The sequence below is a fragment of the Schistocerca americana genome, chromosome 4, assembly GCF_021461395.2.
Source record: "Schistocerca americana isolate TAMUIC-IGC-003095 chromosome 4, iqSchAmer2.1, whole genome shotgun sequence".
NCBI classification, from domain to species: Eukaryota; Metazoa; Arthropoda; class Insecta; order Orthoptera; family Acrididae; genus Schistocerca; species Schistocerca americana.
Window position 1 is genome coordinate 114,862,914 of NC_060122.1, and position 26,979 is coordinate 114,889,892.

General features: G+C 46.0%; 1 long non-coding RNA gene across 1 annotated transcript in view; it reads right to left on the bottom strand.

The window, feature by feature from the left end:
- Nucleotides 1-18,945, bottom strand: part of LOC124612265 — a 32,006-nt gene extending 13,061 nt beyond the window's left edge. The window contains exon 1 of the long non-coding RNA XR_006979517.1: nucleotides 18,884-18,945. This is a non-coding gene — a long non-coding RNA (uncharacterized LOC124612265). The remainder of the gene's footprint in view (nucleotides 1-18,883) is intronic.
- Nucleotides 18,946-26,979: the final 8,034 nt, after the last annotated feature.

The following is a 26,979-nucleotide window of genomic DNA, read 5'->3' on the forward strand; positions in this document are numbered from 1 at the left end:
AATACCTCTCATGTTCTTTCCTGCGTTGTTCCACAGTGCGCACTGTTTGTCCGATGTACTTCTGGCCACATCCACAAGTTACTTCGTAGACTATAGGTGTTCTCAGACAAACTGCGTCTTTAACTGGTCTCAATAATTGACGGATTTTCGTTGGAGGCCTGAAGATTGATTTGATCTTGCGTCTTTTCAACAGGTGGCTTATTTTGCCCGACACCCAGTCACAGAGTGGTTGCAAAGCAAGTTTCTTTTCCTGCTCTTCGTCGGTGGTCTTATTTTGATATTTCCCAGAAATTATTACTTTTACTTGATGGGTGCTGTCGCCGTTATTCCTGAAAACGTTGCGGAGGTGGCTCAGTTCATGGGGCAGGTTATCGTCGTCTAATATTACTCTTGCACGATGCACCAATGTTTGTAATACTGTGCGCTTCTGTGCTGTATGATGATGGCTGGTGGCGTGCAGGTACAGGTCTGTGTGGGTGGGTTTTCTGCAGACGCTGTGGCCAAGGCACCCATTTCGCTTACGCTGGACAAGGACGTCGAGGAAGTGCAATGCATTATCTTTTTCCACCTCCATGGTGAACTGGGTGTTACTGTTGATGCCATTGAGGTGTTCCAAAAGCTCGTCTAGTTTCTCGCGTCCGTGTGACCAAATGACGAAAGTGCCGTCAACGTATCTAAAGAAACACTTCGGCATCAGTGGCGCAGTATCTATGGCAAAATCCTCCAAATACTCCATAAACAGGTTTGCATCAGCTGGAGCCAACGGGCCACCCATTGCTACGCCGTCTGTCTGATCGTAATACTGGCCGTTGTACACGAAATAGGAGGACGTAAGAGTGTAAGTGATTGGTCGAGCTATTTAGGCACAAAGTACTGGGAAATAGGTCCAAAGCGTCTTTGATAGGCACATTCGTAAACAGCGCCACTACGTCAAAACTCACCATAATATCATCCTCACTAAGGCGTAGATGGTTGAGTCTGCGAACATCATATTAAAAGCACAGCAGAATTTATCAGCAGTGTCCTACTTGTGGAGCGAGGAGCTTGGCCAAGTAGTGTATTTTTAAGCAATGGACGCGGTTCGAATCCCGAGAACATTTCATTAAATGTTATCACCGCGAGACTCTGCATTCTTACATCTATGTAATTCTCAAAGTTAATTATTGTCTTTTACTTTTCGTAATGAAACTCGTTAATACGGTTTCTTTGAATGTTGTCCAGCGATCCGAGAAATAAAAAATAATAAATTTGAAACCTCCTGGCAGATTAAAACTGTGTGCCCGACCGAGACTCGAACTCGGGACCTTTGCCTTTCGCGGGCAAGTGCTCTACCATCTGAGCTACCGAAGCACGACTCACGCCCGGCCCTCACAGCTTTACTTCTGCCAGTATCTCGTCTCCTACCTTCCAAACTTTACCGAAGCTCTCCTGCGAACCTTGCAGAACTAGCACTCCTGAAAGAAAGGATACTGCGCAGACATGGCTTAGCCACAACCTGGGGATGTCGTGCTTCGGTAGCTCAGATGCAAGAGCACTTGCCCGCGGAAGGCAAAGGTCCAGTTCGAGTCTCGGTCGGGCACAGTTTTAATCTGCCAGGAAGTTTCATATCAGCGCACACTCCGCTGCAGAGTGAAAATCTCATTCTAATAATAAATTTGCTTGTGCAGAGGTGATTGCTTGCTGGAACGATGACGGAATGCAGGTTGCACTTAAACAGTGGATTGACTTGGCAGAAATTCCAACAAACAAAATGATTTGTTTTGTGTTGTAGTCACCGTGTGGTAACAAACATAGCACCCGTGTCAGAATTTTGAACCTTCGTGTATCCAGTAACATCAGCAGAGAGTTTGTCTCCTATAGTTTGTTGTTCGTTTTTCTTGAATCCTGCACGCTTGTTGTCGGGTATAATACGAAGAGTCGTGGCCACCATATTGCATATGTTACTGGAATTATGTGGAATTAGGCATTCTACAGAATGCCTAAAATGGAACGTCAACGCATGAAAAGATTGCCTAGGCTTTGTATACTTTGTCGGATTGTCTGCTGTTAATGTATAAAATATCAAAGGCATATCATATACTAATCCCATCGTTTTTTCCCTCCGCCACTGTTTGCGGCGGTGTTCGGGTTCACCTGCCTAATATCCTGCCTAATATCGTGTAGGGCCCCGAGCACGCAGAAGTGCCGCAACACGACGTGGCGTGGACTTGACTAATGTCTGAAGTGGTGCTGGAGGGAACTGACATCATGAGTCCGGCGGGACTGTCCATAATAGGTAAGATTACGAGGGAGTGGAGATCTCTTACGAACAGCACATTGCAAGGCATCCCAGATATGCTCAATGTTCATCTCTGGGGAGTTCGGTGGTCAGCGGAACTGTTCAAACTCACACGGGAACCTCTCCATCGCACCCCCCTCAGATTTAGTTATAATTTGGCACAGTGGGTAGGCCTTGTAAAACTGAACACAGATCAATCGAGAAAACAGGAAGAACTTGTGTGGAACTACGGAAAAATAAGCAAAATATACAAACTGAGTAGTCCATGAGCAACATAGGCAATATCAAGGAGTAAATGATCACAAGTGTGCCGTGGTCTTGTGGTTAGCGTGAGCAGCTGCTGAGCGAAAGGTCCTTGGTTCAAGCCTTCCCTCGAGCGAAAAGTTTAATTACGATTTTTGCAAAGTTATGATCTGTCCATTCGTTCATTGACGTCTCTGTTCACTGTAATAAGTTTAGTGTCTGTGTTTTGCGACCGCACCGCAAAACCGTGTGATTAGTAGACGAAAGGACGTGCCTCTCCCATGGGAACCTAAAACATTTGATCAGAAGGTCATAGGTCAACCGATTCCTCCACAGGAAAACACGTCTGATATATTCTATACGACACTGGTGACGGCATGAGCTTCACATGACAGGTATATGTTGTCGACCCACCTAACTTGGACAAGGAAGAAGAATCTTTTTAACCATTCGCCATGTGTGCGATTTAGGTTTTCTTGTGGATGTGATAATCACTTCCAAAAAAGTGGTGAAAACATAAGTGTGTCACACAAACTGCAACAAATGAATGCAACAGTTTCACAGTCGCACAGTTTTCTGTGCTCTGTCAAAACATATGTTTCTAACGTTTTCAAATTTTTCCGTGTGTAGACCGTCAAATCCTGCATATGTCCAAGCAAATCTGAACATGTCCTGGAATTTTGGAGAGCGACGTTGATTATGTGTGAGTGCCTGAACTTTGGTAATTGTCTGAAAATAACAAATTAAAATTTTCACTAGAGGGAAGACTTGAACCAAGGACCTCTCGTTCCACAGCTGCTCACGCTAACCACGGGACCACGGCGCTACTGAGCTTACAACCTCCTTGATGTTGCCTATGTTGCCTATGTTGGCCAGGGACTACTCAGTTTGCATATTTTGCTTATTTTTTCATAGTTCCACACAACTTCTTCCTGTTTTATCGATTGATCTGTGTTCAGTTTGTCAAGGCCTATCCACTGTGCCAACTTATAACTAAATCTGAGGGGGGTGCGATGGGGAGGTTCCCTTGACAGAAGTGTGTTCCTGGAGCCACTCTACAGTAATTCCGGACATGAGGGGTGTCGCATTGTCCTGCTGGAATTGCCCAAGTCCGCTGGAATGCACAAGAAACATCAGTCGAAGCAGGTGATCAGACAGGATGCTTACGTACGTGTCACCTGCCAGTCGTATCTAGACGTAAGAGGGGTCTCATATCACTCCAACTGCAAACGCCCCACGCCATTACAGAGCCTCCACCAGCTTGAATAGTCCCTGCTGACATGCAGGGTCCATGGATTCATGAAACATGTTGCTGCTGCAGTCAGTTTCCAGTCATCATAGTCCAATGACGGTATTGACGGGCCCAGGCGATGCGTAAAGCTTTGTGTCGTGCATTCATTAAGGGTACACGAGTGGTCCTTCGGCTCCGAAAGCGCATATCGATGATGTCTCATTGAATGGTTCGCGCGATGACACTTGATGGCCCAGCATTGAAATCTGCAGCAATTTGCGGAAGGGTTGCACTTCTATCACAATGAACGATTCTCTTCAGTCGCCATTGGCCCCGTTCTTGCAGGATGTTTTTCCGGCCGGAGCGATGTCGGATACTTGATGTTTCACCGGATTCCTGATATTCACGGTATACTCGTGAAATAGTGGTACGAGAAAATCCCCATTTCATCGGTACTTCGGAGACGCTGTGTCCCACCACTCGTGCATCGACTGTAACACCACGTTCAAACTTAATTAAATCTTGATAAGCAGTAGCAGCAGTAGCAGTAACCGAACAACCGGACACTTGTTATATAGGTGTTGCCGACCGCAGCGCCGCATTCTGCCTGTTTACATCTTTCTGTATTTGAATACGCATGCCTATACCAGTTTCTTTAGCGATCCAGTGTAGTTCTTCAGTGTATAGCATGCGGCTGAACTCCCACAGACGCTCTCCTGGCATTCTTTCCCGATGTTTTTGTATCGCTATTTCGGAAGGTAGTGTGGTGTCAAGACAAGAATCACCCCATGCTGAGATGCAGTGACGGTTCTTCGATGAATTATCTCAAGTAAGTTTCCTAACCGAAACCAGTCACCAGAACTTATTCAACGATGTGAACAACTCTAAGACGACTATGAAGGAGGAACCACAAGGCTATTGGCTGCTGTAACACTGACTAATGATGGCTGAGAATAAGACTAAGTTGATCCATCCTGTTGAAGGTATGAGTATCATTCAGTTTTACGTCCGAATTATTTAACATACTCTGTGAGGCACATCTGGCTTTTGGTCATGTAAAGCGGGACAATATGTTGAAAGAACTTTCACCTAAGTGTAAGGACATTACCCCTCATGATAACGAGCAGTACATTCGTCTTTTTGCTTCTTCTGGCTGACAATGTAAAATCGAAAAAGCCATTGGGTTGACCACAGCACGTTTTTAACAGTTTACGTTGTCAGGTCGATCTCATCGATTTTCAGTCTCATTCTGATAAAGAGTACAAGTAGACCTACCAGGATCATCTCACTAGGTTTATAGTTCTCAGGACTGAAATCGAAGAGAGCGGAAGAAGTTGCCAACAGCCTCATCGACATATTTACGTTGCTTGGTGCTCCAACAAGTGTACAGTCAGAGACCGGCGGGACTTCACAAACAGTGTGGTAAGTAGCGTAAACGAGTATTAATTGGCCCACCTTGAATGTCGTCCATGGTACGCCGCACCCCCAGGGGGTCCACCACTCTTTTGTGGACACGTGCGTTGCGAGCACGGGACCCCGAGCTAATGTGGCCCTCCTTCCTTTCCGGGCTGCATACCTTCCCTTTCCGTATCCTTCCCCATCCCCCATCTTCGCCCCCCCCCCCTCACCTCTGGCTCTTTCCTTCCCTTTCTCCCCCTCTGGGAGTATGGTTTGTGCCTACGTCCGGAGACGGACGCTTGTAAATGTACCGCACTCTTCGCCTTCCTTGCTTGTATGTCTTCATCTTTCTTCGACCTTCTCTTTTCCTTACCTCTTCTCTTTACCTCTTCTCTTTCCCCTTTTCTCCGCTGCGGCGTTTGAGACCCCTCTTCTTTCCTTTCCCTGTCTCTTTCTTCCTCCCTGTGCGTGTCTGAAGGCAGACCCACGCACTTCCATGCGTAGCCGGTGACGGGGTAACGCGTAATTCCCCGCCCCGGGTAGACAGGTAGGACACGTACGTACCCCCTGGTAACGGCCAGGCCCAGGGAGGGGTGATTACCCGAGCTGATACCTTCCGAAAGTGCCGATTGGTCCCTCCGTCCGTTTGTCGGGAGGTGTGACCTGAGGTGTGAACAATCACCTAAGGCGGGTGTGCCCTCGGTGAGGGCCCCCACAAGGGAGGAGCGCGCCATCGGAGACGCCGGTAATCATGGGGGATTCTTCCGCAATGGTTTCCTCACCTTCCACTATGTCTGCTCACAAACGTAAGTTCACTGAGTCTCAGCCACAGACGGTTCTTCCATCGTTGCCACAGTTCCTTGTTGTTTCTCGGTCTGACGAAGGTCACGACTTTTCCACGGTCAACCCTTTCATTATTCAGAAAGGTGTCGACGCAATTGCGGGTCCTGTAAAGTCTTGTTCCAGATTACGGAATGGCACCCTGTTGTTGGAAACACACAGTGCTCTCCAGGCTCAAAAATTGCTGCGTACTTCTCTGCTCCACACCTTCCCTGTCCGGGTGGAACCGCACCGTACCTTAAATTCCTCGCGTGGAGTCGTTTATACACGCTCCCTCGATGGATTGTCTGACTGACCAGGGCGTCACGGCTGTTCATCGGGTTATGAAAAGGGTTGACTCGAACATCATTCCAACCCACACTGTCTTCTTGACATTTGACAAAGTTCAACTCCCATCAAAAATCAAAGCAGGCTATGAGATAATTTCCGTTCGCCCTTATGTCCCAAACCCTACGCGTTGCTATCGATGTCAGCGGTTCAATCACACCAGCCAGTCCTGTTCCAATCCGGCCAAATGTGTTACGTGTGGGAAGGATGCCCATGAGGGTGCTTGTCCACCTCCATCCCCTCGCTGCATCAACTGTATGGGTGACCACGCTGCTTCCTCTCGAGATTGCCCCGTTTTTAAGGACGAAAAACTCATCCAGGAAATAAGAGTGAAGGAAAAGGTGTCGACCTTTGCTGCTCGAAAGTTACGCGCCAGTCGACAGCCCACCGTGCCTCAGAAAGGTAAATACAGCACTGTCCTTGCTTCTCCTCGGCCAACAAAGGAGGCGGCCACGCAGACTTGCGACCTCACCTTTAGTACCACGGTCGTCAGATCGGCCAGCGCAAAGATCGCCCGTTCAACCTCACCACTTTCGCCTGCCCACTCTATGGCTCACCCTTCGTCGGGTTCTGCTAAATCTCGAGCCCAAAAGTCAGACGCCAAGTCTTCGAAATAAGAGCATTCTCGTGAAGAGTTTTTACGTACTGCAACTTCACACCCATCGGTTCCTCCTTCATCTAAACATCATACTTCCAAGAAGGCTACAAAGAAACCCAGTTCATCTCGTTCTCCGCCAAGGCGTGTCCCATCTACAGCACCACCTGGCGGAAATCGCCCTCGGCCGTCTCCTGTGTCGCCGAGGCGCACTGCTGGTGGCCGGTCAACTGGCCGATCGTAGGTGGCAGGAGCTGCTCCTGACCAACCTATGGATCAGGATCTTCTGCCTTCGGCTGAATGCCATTCCATGCTGTCGGTCGCAAGCTCTGAGCAGTCGTTGAGTTGACAGCACCCTTGGTCACGTTCCTCCATTTTCTGTTCACCCTATGTCCATTATCCACTGGAATATCCGCGGCATTCGAGCCAATCGGGATGAATTGTCGATCCTCTTACGATCCTACTCGCCGGTCATCTTCTGTCTTCAGGAAACAAAGCTGCGTCCCCATGACCGCTTTGTTCTCCCTCATTTTCAGTCCGTCCGATATGACCTCCCCTCTGTTGAAGGCACTCCAGCCCATGGAGGACTCATGATTCTGCTCCACGATACTCTCCATTATCACCAAATCCCCTTAAACAGTTCCTTCCAAGCTGTCGCCGTCCGTCTTTCCCTTTCTGGATACATGTCCTCTCTTCGTACGGTATACATTCCATCGTCCACACCAATGGCACGAGCTGATCTCCTTCATCTTCTTGGTTAGCTTCCACCCCCCTATTTGCTGGTTGGGGACTTCAATGCCCACCACCCGCTTTGGGGATCTCCACATCCTTGTCCACGTGGCTCACTATTGCTAGACGTCTTCCACCAAGCGGATCTAGTCTGCCTCAACACTGGGGTCCCCACGTTTTTGTCTGCCTCCACGACAAATTTATCTAATTTGGACCTTGCGGTCGGTAGTGTTCCGCTAGCTCAGCGCTTCGAATGGTTCGCCCTTGATGATACACACTCGAGTGACCACTTTCCATGTGTTCTTAGACTGCAGCCTCAACTGCCATATATGCGCTCGCGATGCTGGAAGTTTGCCCAAGCCGATTGGACACTTTCTTCGTCTCTAGCGACATTCGATGACCGTCGCTTTCAAAGCGTCGACGATGAGGTCGCACATGTTACCGACGTTATTCTCACAGCTGCGGAACGTTCAATACCACGCACCTCCGAATTGCCCCGGCGCCCCCCAGTTCCTTGGTGGAACGAGGCATGCCGTGATGCAATACGTGAGCGGCGGCGTGCTCTCCGCGTTTTCCGCCACCATCCTACTTTGGCCAACTGTATCCGCTATAAGCAGTTCCGAGCGCGATGCCGTCGTGTCATCCCCGATAGCAAGAACGCAAGCTGGAAATTCTTTATTAGCTCATTTAACACCTTCACTCCCTCGGAAGTTTGGAGTCGGCTTCGACGGTTCTCAGGCGCGCCTAGTTTCTCCCCGGTCTCTGGACTCACTGTCGCGCATGATACCTTAGTGGACCCCGTCGCAATTTCTAACTCATTGGGTCAGCACTTTGCTGAGATTTCGAGCTCTTCCAATTACCCGCCAGCGTTTCTTCCGAAGAAACGTGCAGCGGAACTGCGACATCTTGCTTTCTCCTCTCAAAATCACGAAAGCTACAATACTGTTTTCTCCATGCGGGAACTCCAACATGCCCTCTCTTCTTCTCGCTCCTCCGCCCCAGGACCGGATGGTATCCATGTCCAAATGTTGCTGCATTTATCAACCCATAGTCTGCGTTACCTCCTTCGACTTTACAATCGAATTTGGACCGACGGTACCTTTCCCAGGCGATGGCGGGAAGCTATTGTCGTTCCCGTTCCGAAACCTGGAAAGTACAAACATCTCCCCTCTAGTTATCGCCCCATTTCTCTCACGAGTAGTGTCTGTAGGGTTTTGGAGCGTATGGTGAATTACCGTTTAGCTTGGTGGCTGGAATCCCGCAGTCTTTTAACACCAGCCCAATGCGGATTCCGAAAGCATCGTTCTGCAGTTGACCATCTTGTTGCTCTCTCCACTTATATCATGAACAATTTCCTCCGGAAACGCCAAACGGTAGCAATATTTTTTGATCTGGAGAGAGCATACGATACCTGTTGGAGGACAGGCATCCTCCGCACACTGTTCTCTTGGGGCTTTCGAGGCCGGCTGCCCCTTTTTCTTCGCGAATTTATGGCAGAGCGCACATTTAGGATGCGGGTGAACACTACTCTCTCCTTTAATTTCTCCCAAGAAAACGGGGTACCCCAGGGCTCCGTGCTGAGTGTTGTACTGTTTTCCATCGCCATTAATCCAATTATGGATTGTCTCCTTCCTGATATGTCGGGCTCCCTCTTTGTGGACGATTTTGCGATCTACTACAGCTCTCAACGGACCAGCCTGCTTGAAAGACGTCTTCAAGGATGTCTCGATCGCCTCCACTCGTGGAGCATCGAAACCGGCTTCCGTTTCTCACCCAGTAAGACCGTTTGTGTTAATTTTTGGCGACGTAAGGAGTTTCTTCCGCCCTCCTTACATCTAGGTCCTGTCAACCTTCCGTTTTCCGACGTCGCTAAATTCTTGGGTCTTATGTTTGACAGAAAACTGTGCTGGTCCTCCCACGTTTCCTATCTTTCGGCTCGCTGTCTGCGTTCCCTTAACACCCTCCGTGTCCTGAATGGTACCTTCTGGGGAGCGGACCGAGTGGTCCTTCTCCGCCTCTCGAGCGCCTTAGTGCGCTCGAAATTCGATTATGGAAGCATAGTCTACTCCTCTGCTCGGCCGTCTATTCTTCGGCGTCTCGACTCTATCCACCACCGTGGATTGCGTTTAGTGTCTGGAGCTTTTTACACCAGCCCTGTGGAAAGCCTTTATGCTGAGACTGCTGAACCTCCGCTGTCCAATCGGCGGGCAGTCCTTCTGAGTCGTTCTGCTAGCCATCTGTCTTCCATGCCTGCTAATCCAGCCCATGACCTTTTTTTCGACGCCTCCTTTGATGTCGGGTATGCAGGCCGCTCCTCCTCCCTACTACCCCCGGGAGTCCGCTTCCGTCAACTGCTCCATTCTCTTTCCTTCCGCTTTCCTAAAACCTTCTTGACAACTTGGGGTACAGCACCGCCTTGGCTCCGTCCCCGAATGGACTTGCTCAGAGACCTATGTCAATTTCCCAAGGATGGTACCCCTACACTTGTCTACCGTCGGGCATTTGCTGCTCTATGTGCACAAATGACGGAAGCCACATTTATTTACACCGACGGCTCGAAAAAAGGTGTAGGGAGTGCCTATATTGTTGGCGACACCCCAAGTCACTCTCGGCTTCCCGACCAGTGTTCGGTTTATACTGCGGAGCTTTACGCTGTTCTCCAGGCTGTCCACTACATCCGCCGCCATCAGCGGATACAGTACGTAATCTGCTCAGATTCTCTCAGCTCTCTCCTAAGTCTCCAAGCTCTTTACCCTGTGCACCCTCTGGTCCACCGGATTCAGGACTGTTTGCGCTTGCTCCACCTGGGGGGGGGGTCTCAGTGGCGTTCCTCTGGCTCCCGGGACACGCTGGTATCTGTGGAAATGAGGCGGCCGATATAGCGGCCAAGGCTGCAGTCTCTCTTCCTCGGCCAGCTATTCAGTCTCTTCCGTTTACCGATCTACGGAGCGGTTTATGTCGCCAAGTTGCTCATTTATGGCATGCGCATTGGTCAACACTTCCCCATAATAAATTGCGGGAAGTGAAAGCCCTTCCTTGCGCTTGGACCTCTTCCTCCCGAACGCGTCGTCGGGAGGAGGTAATTTTAGCTAGACTCCGGATAGGGCACTGTCTTTTTAGCCATCGACATCTTTTAAGCGGTGATCCTCCCCCACTCTGTCCCCACTGCTCTCAGCTGTGGACGGTCAGACACCTTTTAATTGAATGCCCCTATTTTAATCAGTTACGCTCCCGTCTACAGCTATCGCCTGATCTATCGTTGATTTTAGCAGATGACGCGCGCTCAGCTGACCGCGTTCTACAGTTTATTAGTGACAGTGAAATGACGTCAGTCATTTGATTTTTTTTTTTTTTGGGGACAACCAACCCCTTTCTATAGTGGATTTTTAAGCATTCCTTCTGCCTTTAGTTTCTCAAATTTTATGACTTTGTTCCCCTTGCTGCTGATTTTAAATTTCGTTTTTTTCCTGTTTCCTACGTCACGGGCTGGGCGCTAATGACCATAGAAGTTTTGCGCCCTAAAACCACAAACAAAAAAAAAACAAAAAAAAGGTACGCCGCGCCAAAGTCAGGGGAGAGTCGAAAGAGCCAATCAGAACACTGAAAATAGGCTGTGTGCTTGGATTAAAGATAAAAAACTAGCTGCTGGAGTGACGGACTCCTGTTTGTTCAAAACAGATTTTCATGTTGGGTTTAATAGGTTTCCATACGAAGGCAGAGTAGATGCTCGACCTCATCCCTGCCTGACGACGTTTTACAGGACGTAGAGACTGAGGAAGAGTTACAAAACGCAATATAGAGCGTGCAAATAACAAAACAGCAGAAAGACGAGACGAATCAATGCAAGAGGTACAGCTTCCTGCAGAAGACGTATTTGAGAATGGAATCCACGCTGGAGGAAACAAAAACCGTGATGAAGCAATGGTTATCGAAGAACCTTCCGTTTCCGTGGTTACAGAAAATCCCTCTTCTAAAACCAGTTGCGTCTGCTGAAAAGAAACCAGCGGTGCTCAAACCTATCAAGTGTCCACAGATGGCATGAACGTTTCGGCCGCACTTTTCCTAAAGACGATGAGGTAGAAAGTTATGGGGTTAGCATTTTGTGCAATGTTTGCTTCAGTATTGAGAAAGCTATCTGAAGTAAAACGGAATCGAAATGAACATAGAGATTCAGGCCCGAAACAAGGAAAAATTCCTGCTATGCGTTTGGATACTACTGTGAGAGTTTCGAATCCCGACTTGGACAAAGGGCGGAGTGACTCGCACCGGCTGTTGACAGTTGTTACGAACGTGACAGAAGATGGCTTTTACAGATTTGGAACTGCAGAATGAATTTTGATCTTGCGTAGAGCTGTTTCAAGATTCCCAGTCTGTCCAAAGAACTTCAGGAGAATTAGTTATTTCTGACCACGAAATACCTCTCAGATCTGCAGCTGCTTGTCTGTACACAAAAGGAAGATTGGGCTTAAAGTTCCGTCGACATCGAGGTCATTAGAAACGAAGCACAAGCTCGGGTATTATCAAGAACTGGGAGGGGAATCGGCAGTACGCTTTCAAAGGAACCGTCCCGGCATTTGGCTGGAGCGATTTTGGTAAATCGTGCTAAATCTAAATCTGGATGGCTTGACACTGGATTTTTATTCGGGAGGACGACGGTTCAAACCAGTGTGTTAACCACTGCATCTCAGTCCCCAGGAAGCGGCCAAGGATTCGCCAGCTGTATGAGCAACACGAAATATCAAACTATGACATGCCTTTATGTCAAAAAGAAAAGAGTAATTCAGAATGTCGCTCTACCCATCCCTGCTGTAAGGTGGTCATACCAGTTCTGATTTGTGTTTTACCGCTAACAATATCATGTTCTCTTGCTTCTCCAAATGGTGATATTTATGTACAAGATCAAATTGTCAAAATGTAAAGTGTTCCTTCATGAAGGAGAAAAGTGAGTACGTACTGTAACAAGTTGTTCAATCTCAGTTCTTCTTTCGTTGTTTTCCGGTAAGAATATCCTGTGCTTTGTTTCGTAGGTTTGTTCTTTGTTCCAAATGGGTATTAATTAAAAGGCACAAGATGAGAAGCCTTTAGTAACACTTTTCGTAGGCGTTATACAGAATGACAAGTACCATTTACGCATTGTATAGAATGCCTGGGAAAAGTATGTAATACTTTCATAAAAAGCTTACGTTTCATAGTTTACCTATACATATCAGGAATTCTATACATTACTTCGGCATTCTACAGAATACCAGAATTTCACACAATGCCGATAAAATATGCACTTCAAATATGGCTATCCGCCATCTTTCTGACTTCTCGGGTCAAAGCAGATGTGTGGAATCGCAACTTTCTGTAATCCAACAGAGCGTACCCGCACCAGGAGTCTGTAATAAAAGTCGCTCACCTGAAGAGGATGAGTGCTTGTCAGCCGAAATATCGTAACAAGATGCCCATGTCATCCGGTTTTGATCGCAAAATTTCAAGAGATTCATTTAATTTATTCTGTGCATTTTTACATAAATATAGTTCATTTAAGCAAAATTTTTCAATAACGCTTTATTTTTATTAAATCTACTTATATTACAAAATTTCTGAAACCTACCATGAAAATATTACGGAACGGTAGTTTTACAGGCTGCGGACGGATGTAGGCAGCGGTGGGGTGCGAAGCTTCGGTGGTTGAGCCAGCGTCCAGCTTAACCTTGTAGGCCAGTTATTCTTTTCCAGACCTTTCGTCGGACCCCTTTCGGTCTCACTTCGTGTGCCAGCCAGACCCAAATCGCGCTGTCTGACTGCTACACGGGGTGTTCTAGAAGTTCATATCGGGAATTTCCGGACTTGTAGAGGGGAGTGAGTGTATAATACTTTGAATAGGAGCCCATGTCCGGCAATGTCATCAAACGATGCTACAGTGTGTCGTATTTACAGGCGAAGGAGCATTCAAATTTACGAATATAGAGCGTGGTTCTGTGATGATTATAGAAACTTTCTAGGGTGATGGAGGTGGATAAATGTATCCATTTGAGGCACTGATCTCTGCTCCGGAAGCCAACGAGTCGAAAGTTACAAGCGAAAATCGTTCTGATGCCACTGACACTAGAATAGATATGCTGTTAGTGTTGTCGCTAAGAAATTAGGCTACGCAACTTTCCGAGGTGGTAGCATGGACCAAAACAAGGAAAAATGTCCGGTAAATATGGGCTCTAAAATGCATACCTGAGGAGCTGTGAGCACTTTTTCATCTTCGCTATTGTGGAATACGTCTGCTATTTCGAGCAGTGATTGTTCCCATGGAATGAACTGGGTTCTCTGATCCAAGTGAACCAAAGGCCACACCATTATTGAGCCACCACCAGCTTGTTGACAACTTGGATCCATCGCTTTGCGGAGTATCTACCATAATGGAACTCTACCGTCTAATATTACCAATTTAAATCGGGATTCATCCGGCCTAGTCGCCTAGTCGCTGCAGGCGATGTCGTCCCTCTGCTGCCACAGCCCATTAACGCCAGTTTTCACCACACTGTCCTAACGGGTACGTTCGTCGTACCTCCCACATCGATTTTGTAGGGGGCCAACCACCCCTTACGTGTTGAGAACAATATATCTTTACCTACTGCGACCTGCGTGAGGCACTGTCGATAGTCGAGCGTCCAAAGCGCCAGAGGGAGTCTCTTTCTTTAAAATAACCTTGGAGTGGATTTCGGCGGGACGGCCGACCGCGTTTACAATTGTTTAACGGTTGTGTGGGTCTCCCAAATCCGTGGGCCTGAACTCCAGGAAATACGTAAATGGAGTTACTTGAGTGATTTGTCTGATGTGTTTGTGTTAATTCGTGCACCGTGATTACGCGACAAACGCGCTGGATTCCCACGATTTGGATTGCGGTGAGGATTGTATAGTCAGTGTCATCACACGCCAGTATTCATGTGGCGCTAATAGGCGACCTGTGATGAGAGAACTGTTGTTACTTTGTCAGACGAAGGGAGTAACTGTTGTTAATGTTCTATATCAGCACGAATGACGCAAAGTATGTATAAATTATTGGTACTCGACATTCTAGTTAGCTTTGTATTCGGTACGAAACAACTGCGTGTAAATATTAACGATCAGCCTTTGTCAGCTGCACACAGTCAAAATATTTTTAACTGTTAGGCTACAATCAACTAGCCAGTAACAGTGGGTTTAGTTATGCGAGTGTTTGTTTCCGCGGTTATTTCACGCAGTGTTCGTCCGTTACGCCGTCAGCACACGGACCGTGCTGTCGAACGTGCTTTCAGTGTGCTGCCGAACGCTCAGGAACGATGCGACTTGGGCATACGGTACGTGGGCCCCAACGTAGCAAACGCGATCGCAACGTACTCCAGCGGCAGTTGCGGGATGTTTCTAGTTTGTGAATCACACTATTTCGAAATGAGCACGCGTAAAATTCCGACATTACGATATGGACAACGGGGGAAATGTGTGTGTTTTAGTAGAGCTAGTGACATTGTTCTATATGTAATATGCGCAAATAACAACTTAAATATTCATGTACATGTGTTAAGACAAAAAGGAAAGTACCACGTCCAATCAATAAGGACACATGCTTATAAAAGTTCCATTACAAACAGAGCGACATAAATTTGCAATAGTTCTCAAAATAATGTTTATCTTATGGTTTTACTAAAATGTGGGAATGATCACATAAGGTCATTCTAACTTTTTAAAATCAAAATGTTCAAACGTACCTACGTTCTGTACTTTATTTCAGTTGTTCCAATGTGATACACGTACCTTTGTGAACTTAACATTTCTGAGAACGCATGCTGTTCCAGTGTGATTACCTGTAAATACCACATTAATGCAATAAATGCTCGAAATGATATCCGTCAACCTCAATGCATTTGGCAATACGTGTAACGACATTCCTCTCAACAGCGAGTAGTTCGCCTTCCGTGATGTTCGCACATGCATTGGCAATGCGCTGACGCATGTTGTCGCCGGCCGGAGTGGCCGTGCGGTTCTAGGCGCTACAGTCTGGAACCGAGCGACCGCTACTGTCGCAAGTATGAATCCTGCCTCGGGCATGGATGTGTGTGATGTCCTTGGGTTAGTTAAGTTTAGTAAGTTTTGAGTTCTAGGCGACTGATGACCTCAGAAGTTAACTCGCATAGTGCTCAGAACCATTTGAACGCATGTTGTCAGGCGTTGTCGGTGGATCACGATAGCGAATATCCTTCAACTTTCCCCACAGAAAGAAACCCGGGGACAGATCCGGTCGGGCCATGGTATGGTGCTTCGACGACCAATCCACCTGTCATGAAATATGCTATTCAATACCGCTTCAACCGCACGCTAGCTATGTGACTGACATCCATCATGTTAGAAGTACATCGCCATTCTGTCATGCAGTGAAACATCTTGTAGTAACATCGGTAGAACACTACGTGGGAAATCAGCATACATTGCACCATTTAGATTGCCATCGATAAAATGGGGGCCAATTATCCTTCCTCCCATAATGCCCCACCATACATTAACCCGCCAAGGTCGCTGATGTTCCACTTGGATTTTCCGTTGCCCAATAGTCCATACTATGCCGGTTTACATTACCGCTGTTGGTGAATGACGCTTCGTCGCTAAATAGAACGCGTGCAAAACATCCGCCATCGTCCCGTAATTTTTCTTGTGCCCAGTGGCAGAACTGTACATGACGTTCAAAATCGTCGCTATACAATTCCTGGTGCATAGAAATATGGTACGGGTGCAATCGATGTTGATGTAGCATTCTCAACACCGACGTTTATGAGATTCCCGATTCTCGCGCAATTTGTCTGCTACTGATGTGCGGATTAGCTGCGACAGCAGCTACAACACCTACTTGGACATCATCATTTGTTGCAGGTCATGGTTGACGTTTGACATGTGGCTGAGCGCTTCCTGTTTCCTTAAATAACGTAACTATCCGGCGAATGGTCCGGGCACTTGGATGATGATGTCCAGGATACCGAGCAGCATACGTAGCACATGCCCGTTGGCTATTTTGATCACAATAGCCATACATCTAGACGATATCTACCTTTTCCGCAATTGGTAAACGGTCCAATTTAAGACTGGTAATGTATCATGAAGCAAATACCACCCGTACTGGCGGAATGTTACGTGATACCACGTACTTACGGATGTTTTAGTTGGGCAAAACTTTTTGCTTTGTGATAGATGACGCTGTAATAGTCACAAACGTATATTTCTTTACGTACTATACGAATATGTAATAAATAATGGGGGTTCCTATATAAAAAAAAATTACGCAGTTGATATCAGTTTCACCGATGGCAGCGCCATATGGTGTCCCCCTTCAAGCTAGACGAGTTTCGTTCTTTGTAGTTGCTTCGTTTGATGCTTATTTCGTGAGACATTTGGCCCAGTCACTGTCAATGGACCATCCTGTATACGTAAAGGCTTGAGCTGAATGCCAATATAGCGCCTTACAGCTCTATGCTGAAGGGAGATGGCGTGCATGTGACGTAGGTGACGTTGGGCCATCTGATTGGTCAACGCTTAGACACACGCTCAGAATATCTGACGTGCTAGACATTGCTGTGCACGATAGGAGAGACTCCCGAACGTGCTACTCCACGCTATGGCGTTAGAAACTCGGCACGCTCAGTGTTCGGATGCACGTTCCATGTGGCGATTGCTTTAACCCTAACAGCTGTTCTCGAACGCCTCCGCTCTCGGTCTTTAAGTGAAGGTTGTCGACCTCTGTGTCGTCCGCGGCAAAAGGTACTGACTGAAACCTCATTTTCTCAACGTATACTTGACGCTGTGGATCTCGGAATATTGAATTCTCTAACGATTTCTGAAGTGGAATGTCGCTTGCGTTTGGATCGAACTACCATTGTAAGACGTGTATATTTCTATTGTCAAATCACAATTTATGAAAGATGTTTATATTTCATTAATAGGATTAAGTAGGAATAATTAATATTTGTCATGTTGGATATAAATGCGGTAGCAGGGAATGTCTGCACCAAAGAATTGTTGAGAACAGAGACCGCAAATTGAAAAAAATTTAAAAAGGGCGGGAGAGACCGCGTATGAATACATTTTAAGAAAAGAGCGGGAAAGACCGCGCATTGATACATTTTGTAATGTTAGCAGGAATTGTCTGCACCAGAAAGCATTGTTGGCAGGAGAGACCGCACTTTAGCGTTCGTAGGAAGTCAGTAGTAAGCGAGAAGTGAAGTGAGTCGGTAGCAGGTCTGAAGCGAGAGGTTGAGAGGAGCAGTGTGCCTGCCAGCCACTAGCTATGATTTACAAGAGATTATAAATGGATGTACAGAGACATCAGCTAACTATTATAATAAGAGAAACTAATATTATTGAATTAATTTTTTGAGAAACTCAGGACTACTGAAGGTACGTTTGCGCAATGCTAGTTGTAAGATTATTGTAAAAAGTAAGTCCCATTTGAACGTTTGCAAAATTATTTCATTCATAATATAATTAACATTTGTAATTACAATCCATCCCCAAAACCATCAACGTAAAACTTTGCAAAATTTTGTTGTTACGTAATTCATAGTTACACTTTCTCTTAACTTCGGTCAAATTTAATTAAAGAATAACGTCAGCTTTAGTAATAAATACAGCCACTTATCAAGTCGGCCTGTTTGTGTGAAGACAGGAATGGGGTAGGACGTCAGACAACCAGCACCTAATACAGTGTAGCAAAAAGAGTAAGTATATTCATGTCGCAGTTCGATGTAGCAGTCAGTTGGCGATCCAGTAACAGTAAAAAAAAGGTAAGGAATAGTTTTGGGTTATTGCAGATAACGACTGAGGGCCACTCGACGACGACACATTCTATGTTCCGTCGAAGTAATCCGAAAATCACTTTTAAAATAGCAGCAGTTAAATTTGTATGAGAAGATAGAAATTTATTCTCTTTCTCAAAGGGAAGATCTCATTTGTTATTATTAAGCAAGAGATAGAAATCCTAAGGAAAGGTTTCATAGTTTATTGTAAAAGGGAAGGTTTCACCATTCTGCGTTCAATGTCTGTCGATTTCCGTCGTGCGGTCGTAGTGCCATCGGAAACTTGTGCTCAGGTGATACACGTGAACAAATGAGAGTTCGGCCAAGGCACTGCCACTTTATATACCTCGCCTACGCGAAGCTACCGCCATCTGTACATGTGCGTATCGCTATCACGTCAGCTCGGTGTAGACTGGCAGCGAGTGGTGTGGCTGGGTACTCACTCGTAGCGGCCTTCGTCCCAGACGAGCCCCTGCGGGCACCTGTACAGCTGCGGCACCAGCCGCCCGCCGACGCGCGCGCACACGTAGTGGATGGCGGTGTTCTCCGGCAGGGCGCCCGCCTGCCCCAGCCGCAGGCAGCGCGGCACCGGGCCCTCAGTGCAGGGCCGCTCCGTCCGCTCCAGGCTAAGGGCAGGAAACACGTCACGTTGCACTACATGCCAGGGGGGGGGGGGGCGGCACACAAACAGTAAAAACAAAAAAGCATTGGTTTCCATAAACGGAATTAGTCATTTATGAAAGCTTAGTTCAGGAAGTTATAGACGGCAAATCATCGAGTAAAACTGAAGTGATATCAGGTGTTCCCCAGGGAAGCGTCCTGGGACCTCTGCTGTTCCTGATCTATACAGGGTGTTACAAAAAGGTACAGCCAAACTTCCAGGAAACATTCCTCACACACACAAAGAACATGTTATGTGGACATATGTCCGGAAACGCTTACTTTCCATGTTAGAGCTCATTTTATTGCTTCTCTTCAAATCACATTAATCATGGAATGGAAACACACAGCAACAGAACGTACCAGCGTGACTTCAAACACTTTGAACGGAGGACATTTTGAACATTTACTGTAACAAATGGCTCTGAGCACTATGCGACTTAAGTTCTGAGGTCATTAGTCGCCTAGAACTTAGGTTAGTTAGGTTTAATTAGTTCTAAGTTTTAGGCGACTGATAACCTCAGAAGTTAAGTCGCATAGTGCTCAGAGCCATTTGAACCATTTGAACCATTTTTTGCGAGCGTAGCGGTCTCGCGGTTCCAAACTGTAGCGCCTAGAACCGCACGGCCACTCCGGCCGGCTGTCCTCCGGTAGCGAGGATACATTCATCCACCCTCCGTCGCATGGAATCCCTGATGCGCTGATGCAGCCCTGGACATTGGCGTATTGTATCACAGCCGTCCACAATACGAGCACGAAGAGTCTCTACATTTGGTACTGGGGTTGCGTAGACAAGAACTGAAAGCCCCCATAAATGAAAGTCGAGAGGGCTGGGTGCAGCAGAGCGTGGAGGCCACGGAATTGGTCCGGCTCTACCAATCCATCGATCACCGAATCTGTTATTCAGAAGCGTACGAACACTTCGACTGAAATGTGCAGGAGCTCCATCGTGCATGAACCGCATGTTGTGTCTCACTTCTAAAGGCACATGTTCTAGCAGCACAGGTAGAGTATCCCGTATGAAATCATGATAACGTGCTCCACTGAGCGTAGGTGGAAGAACATGGGGCACAATCAAGACATCACCAACAATGCCTGCCCAAACGTTCACAGAAAATCTGTGTTGAAGACGTGATTGCACAATTGCGTGCGGATTCTCGTCAGCCGCACATGTTGATTGTGAAAATTTACAATTTGATCACGTATGAATGGAGCCTCATCCGTAAAGAGAATATTTGCACTGAAATGAGGATTGACACATTGTTGGATGAACCATTCGCAGAAGTGTACCCGTGGAGGCCAATCAGCTGCTGATAGTGCCTGCACACTCTGTACATGTTAGGGAAACAACTGGTTCTCCCGTAGCACTCTCCATACAGTGACGTGCTAAACGTTACGTTGTACAGCAGTAACTTCTCTGACGCTGACATTAGGGTTATCGTCAACTGCACGAAGAATCGCCTTGTCCATTGCAGGTGTCCTCGTCGTTCTAGGTCTTCCCCAGTCACGAGTCATAGGCTGGGATGTTCCGTGCTCCCTAAGACGCCGATCAATTGCTTCGGACGTCTTCCTGTCTGGACACCTTCGTTCCGTAAATCTGTCTCGGTACAAACGTACCGCGCAACGGCTATTGCCCCGTGCTAATCCATACATCAAATGGGCATCTGCCAACTCCGCATTTGTAAACATTGCACTGACTGCAAAACCACGTTCGTGATGAACACTAACCTGTTGATGCTACGTACTGATGTGCTTGATGCTAGTACTGTAGAGCAATGAGTCGCATGTCAACACAAGCACCGAAGTCAACATTACCTTCCTTCAGTTGGGCCAACTGGCGGTGAATCGAGGAAGTACAGTACATACTGACGAAACTAAAATGAGCTCCATCGTGCATGAAGCGTTTCCGGACCCATGTCCACATAACAGCTTTTATTTGTGTATGAGGAATGTTTCCTGAAAGTTTGGCCGTACCTTTTTGTAACACCCTGTATAAATGACCTGGGTGACAATCTGAGCAGTTCTTAGGTTGTTAGCAGATGATGCTGTAATTTACCGTCTAGTATCAGTTGCAAAGCGATTTAGAAAAGATTGCTGTATGGTGTGGCAGGTGGCAGTTGACGCTAAATAATGAAAAGTGTGAAGTGATCGACATGAGTTCCAAAAGAAATCAGTTGGAATTTGATTACTCGATAAATAGTACAATTCTCAAGGCTGTCAATTCAATTAGGTACTTGGGTGTTAAAATTACGAACAACTTCGGTTGGAAAGACCACATAGATAATACTGTGGGGAAGGCGAGCCAAAGGCTGCGTTTCATTGGCAGGACACTTAAAAGATGCAACAAGTCCACTAAAGAGACAGCTTACACTACACTCGTTCGTCCTCTGTTAGAATATTGCTGCGCGGTGTGGGAGCCTTACCAGGTGGGATTGACGGAGGACATCGAAAGGGTGCAAAAAAGGCCAGCTCGTTTTGTATTATCACGTAATAGGGGAGAGAGTGTGGCAGATATGATACGCGAGTTGGGATGGAAGTCATTAAAGCAAAGACGTTTTTCGTCGCGGCGAGATCTTTTTACGAAATTTCAGCCACCAACTTCCTCTTCCGAATGCAAAAATATTCTGTTCAGCCCAACCTACATAGGTAGGAATGATCATCAAAATAAAATAAGAGAAATCAGAGCTCGAACAGAAAGGTTTAGGTGTTCGTTTTTCCCGCGCGCTATTCGGGAGTGGAATGGTAGGGAGATAGTATGATCGTGGTTCGATGAACCCTCTGCCTAGCACTTAAATGTGAACTGAAGAGTAATCATGTAGATGTAGAAATGAAGTATTAATATGAAACAGCTAACCCCAAAAATACCATTATTTTACACTGGCAGAAATCACCGTATGTATTTCAATTAGGTTTTTACATTCAGTAGGAAGGAAACAATTAACTTACAAATCTTTTCTTACAGATATAAAGGATAGGATATTAGGTGATGATTTATCACATGTTTATTATGCACTTTGTTTACAACTAAAACTTATACGAGGGGATACCCAACAAAAACCGGAATAGCATTGCCGTGGGCGGAGCTAGTGTATACTCCGTTCGTCATAGCAATAAACCTGATGTAAACAAACACAAACACGATGATTGGTCAGAAGACGTAGCGCACATAAACTGGTGAATTGACAGCCTTGAGAATTTTACTAAGTACCTGGGTGTTAAAATTACGAACAGCTTCAGTTGGAAAGACCACATAGATAATATTGTGGGGAAGTAGGGCCTACTTATGTATTGGCTATCTTATTACTAAGTTAGGTTAAATGAAACTTAAAGATATTCAAATGTGTTAACAGCCATCAACGTTTTTCGTAAATACGCTTTGGTTGTGTAGTTTTTATTTCAAAAATCGTGTATATTCACAGCCTCTGCACTGTTGTGCTCTGATTGTCGCGCAGTATAAAAATGGCTGAGGCTGCTTCCTGTTCCGTAGTGAAACATGCCTGTGGAACACGGTTAAAAAAGCTGAGAAATAGGCTATTTTAATGTTTTTTCGTAAATTTACGGAGATAATCGGCTTCCAAGTTTTCCGAGGGATTGTATTAGATACAGTTGCAATCCAAATGTAAGTTAATCTACAGCGGAATCGGTAGCGTATTATCTGGGTCACTTACTGCAGCACATGGTTCTCTGACTCAGGCGAGAGTTGACCCAATTTTTTCTCGTTCAATTTATATTTTTTTGAGATGACCTTAAATTATCTACATCAATTTTTTTATGAACAATGCACGTCTTCGTGTTTTTAGTTACTTATTGCACGTGAAATTCTTGTTTTCATTTCAAATATAAATTCTCAGTTACCGATGTTTTATGAAAGACTGTTAAATTTTTTGGCAAAAATGAAAAACTTAATTTTTGTGCTTTCTTAATTTAAGCACCCTTAATTCTGTCTTTATTTGAGGTATCTCCATTGTTTTATACCACGGATCTAGGTATCCGTCGTAGAAATCGGAAAAACATTCTTTTCACAACATCGAGCACACCATATAAATGCAGCATTTTTACATTTGCCACTGTAACATTACAATATGAAACCAATAGAACTGATGTGTATGTGGAGTCAAGTTAAAAAGACAGTTCCAATACGTCTGGCAGCTTAACAAACGCACGCAGGTTTTTCATATGTCATTGCCGAACTTTGGCGGGATATAGAACGGTACGGAGAAGAGGAGAAAATGCAGCGCCTGGGTGGGGCTTCGTGGATTCTGTTGTCTGCTACGTCGATTACGAGTCGATCAACGACAGTTCCAGTACTGAAATGTATTTCTTGGATTCGAATAACGAAGGAGCTAAGAGATTACCAGACGACTGACTGAAATTAATACCTTCAGTGGCTTCAGTATTAAACAGTACGGTTAAATCCGTGCAGTATACTTTTGCATCACACATGGCTCGCTCAGAAAAATTACGCTGTCTTCACGTTAGGAATTTTCATCACTCTTCTTTGTTCAAATGGCTCTGAGCACTATGGGACTGAACATCTGAGGTCATCAGTCCCCTAGAACTTAGAACCACTTAAACCTAACCAACCCAAGGACATCACACACATCCATGCCCGAGGCAGGATTCGAACCTGCGACCGTAGCGTTCGCGCGGTTCCAGACTGAAGCGCCTAGAACCGCTCGGCCACAGCTGCCGGCACTCTTCTTTGTGATTATACTATGTCAAGTGAGAACGAGAGCATTTTATGCTTTCCGTCTGGTCACCTAAGAAGCGCGCGGTCGTGTTGGAGTTTTACTGAATATCATTCCATTCTTTTTAAAAATTAAATGACATTCGAAGCTGTGTTGTTCCTATGCCCGTCTCTTTTTACGTCTGAACATTGTCGCTCAATCTATATTCGTGTAACACACCTTAAAACTTATCCTTATAATCGTACTTGACTGTACTGCTCACAACTTGGCTTCCACTTCACGTGAAACGAAATCTAATGTATTCTTCCACGTTCGCTTGAATCTCATGACGGATGTTTACATCAGGTTTATTCTTCTGATAAACAGGGACGATAAAAAGTTTCAGTTGGGGAGTACTGCTTCAGTGTATGTAGTACTCTGACCAGCGACTTTGATGTGAATATATAAGCGCCGAATGTACGTAAGGGACTAGTGTGGCATTCGTGTCTTTCCAGCGTTTGAGCGGTAAATGCGGAAACATGAAACATGACAATGTTAGTCTTTTCTTAGCTGCCGAAGGACAATGCATTTGAGAATATCACCAGTGGACATCCATCGGAGAATGAAGAATGTGTACGAAAACCACGATTGTGGAATGGTACACCAGATTCCGTACTGGTCACGATTCGGCACAAGAAATTGGTCGATCTGAAAGGCCCAGCCTCATCTGCGCCAATTGAGGTGGAATGCATTGGAGCACCCGCCCTGTAGTCCTGATCTCTCCTGGCCCGATTATTACGCCTTTAGTTTTTGAAACAGGACTTTGAAGGGTCGACGAGTCACGTCGCATGAGGAGGTGCAGCTGGCAATTACGGACTTGATCACGTAGCATGACGTGCGGTTATACCAGACGGATGTCTTCAACCTGGTGCGACAGTGAGATGGTTGGCTCAATGCTCACAACGATTTTGTGTGATAAACATAAGGCGATCAAAAAGTTTCTTTTCGAAGGCCACACAGCCCAGAATCCGTATGTTTATTTCTCGTATGGTGAAAACACGTACACACATACAAAATTTGCATTCAAATGAGCACAATCACAAGCTCGTATAATCTTACATCTCCGTATATACACTATACAGCAAAATTAATGGGGTCAGGACGTCAAACGGGCCGACTTAGAGCACGAGAGGCACCGCAGGACAGTAAGACTTCGTCAGTATGACCAGGGAGGATTCAGGCGTCACACTCAGAGCAGGGGAAGTTAATATTTTTTAAATGTGAAATGTCATTTTGTTCTGTTTTTTTCACTTACTGTTGGCAGCATTTGTTGTTAGAGGTACACTTCCCAAAATAAGAGGGATTCTTCAATGAATTTCGCGCAGCATGCCAACCATACTTAGAACTGCATGAAACTCTAGAATTTTCCAGATCTGTGGTAAAAATTGACATGAACTATGAAATTTGAGTTTTTCCTGAACATGAGATTTAAAATATAACAGCTCATTTAGTTTTTCATAAATCAAATAAATTCTATAGGTCCCGTGTAACAGTGCAAAAGCGTGTCGCCCTTCGACGTCACCTTTGGGCTAGGCAACACGTCTACAAATTCGTAAAAAAGGCCACAGTTCAGAAATGATAGGTGCCAATGTGACCTTAAAGCTCAAAATTCCACCGCAATTCTGGTCAACGCCACTGTGGACCTGTCATACTATGGGAAGGTCATCACACCCTCTCTTACACGCATTCCGCCGCATCTTTTGCCGCTTCTGCGATGGAGGTCAGAACAGCGGCACCCAGTGATGAAATAACGCGGTTTTTTTATCAGTGGATCGGGGAAACATTTCAGGTATATCACCGCTAAGATTCGACACGAAAGGCCTCATAGGGTCGCATAAACAGTGTCAGTAAAACCACCCATTCCCTTGGGGCGTTGATTCCCACACACTTAGCTGTCTAAAACGAGGGTTTGTATTTTTGACAGCGTTCGACCCTGCTGCCACCAGGTCGACACTGGGCGTTTCAACCCTTCTCTATTATATTTGGTTAGTGGGTGTGCGGCTGGTCCCGGCGGAGGTTAGATTCCTCCCTCGGGCATGGGTGTTTGTGTTTGTCCTTAGGATAATTTAGGTTAAGTAGTGTGTAAGCTTAGGGACTGATGACCTTAGCAGTTAACTCCCATAAGATTTCACACACATTTGAACATTTTTTGGTTTGTGGGGCTTAACTGCGCGGTCATCAGCACCCATACAAAGTCCCAATTCTCACACAGTCCAATTTTTACACAATGCAACCTGGCCAGTCACGAACAACGATGATGAAATGATGACAACACAAACACCCAGTCCCCAGGCAGAGAAAATAGCAACCAAGCTGCGAATCGAACCCGCGACCCCGTGATCCAAATCCTACTGAGGATACAATGCTGCTGCAAGCCCACTGGACGTGATATGACTCCTTTGGAGTGTAGTGAGACCACAGCCTCTCCACTGGTATACAAGGTGGAGCCAGTAGGAACCGTTGAAACCCATTCTACATCTGTATCTACACCCATACAACGCAAGCCACCTGACGGTGTGTGCGGAGGGTACGTTGAGTACCTCTATCGGTTCTCCCTTCTATTTCAGTCTCGTATTGTTCGTTGAAAGAAAGATTGTCGGTATGCCTCTGTGTGGGCTCTAATCTCTGACTTTATCCTCATGGTCTCTTCGCGAGATAAACATACGAGGGAGCAATATACTGCTTGAAGGTATGTTCTCGAAACTTCAACAAAAGCCCGTACCGAGCTACTGACCGTCTCTCTTGCAGAGTCATCCACTGGAGTTTATCTGTCATCTCCGTAACGCTTTCGCGATTACTAAATGATGCTGTAACGGAGCGTGCTGCTCTCCATTGTAGCTCATCTCTCTCTTCTATCAACTCGATCTGGTACGGATCCCACACTGGTGAGCAGTATTCAAGCAGTGGCCGATCAAGTGTACTCTAACCTACTTCCTCCGTTTTCGGATTGCATTTCTTTAGGATTCTTCGAATGAATCTGTCTGGCATCTGCTTTACCGACGATTAATGTTATATGGTCAATTTTAAATCACTTCTAATGCCTACTCTCAGACAATTCATGGAATGAACTGCTTCCAGTAGCTGACCTGCTATATTGTAGCTAAATGATATGTGATCTTTCTTTATGTGTATTCGCAGCACATTACACTTGT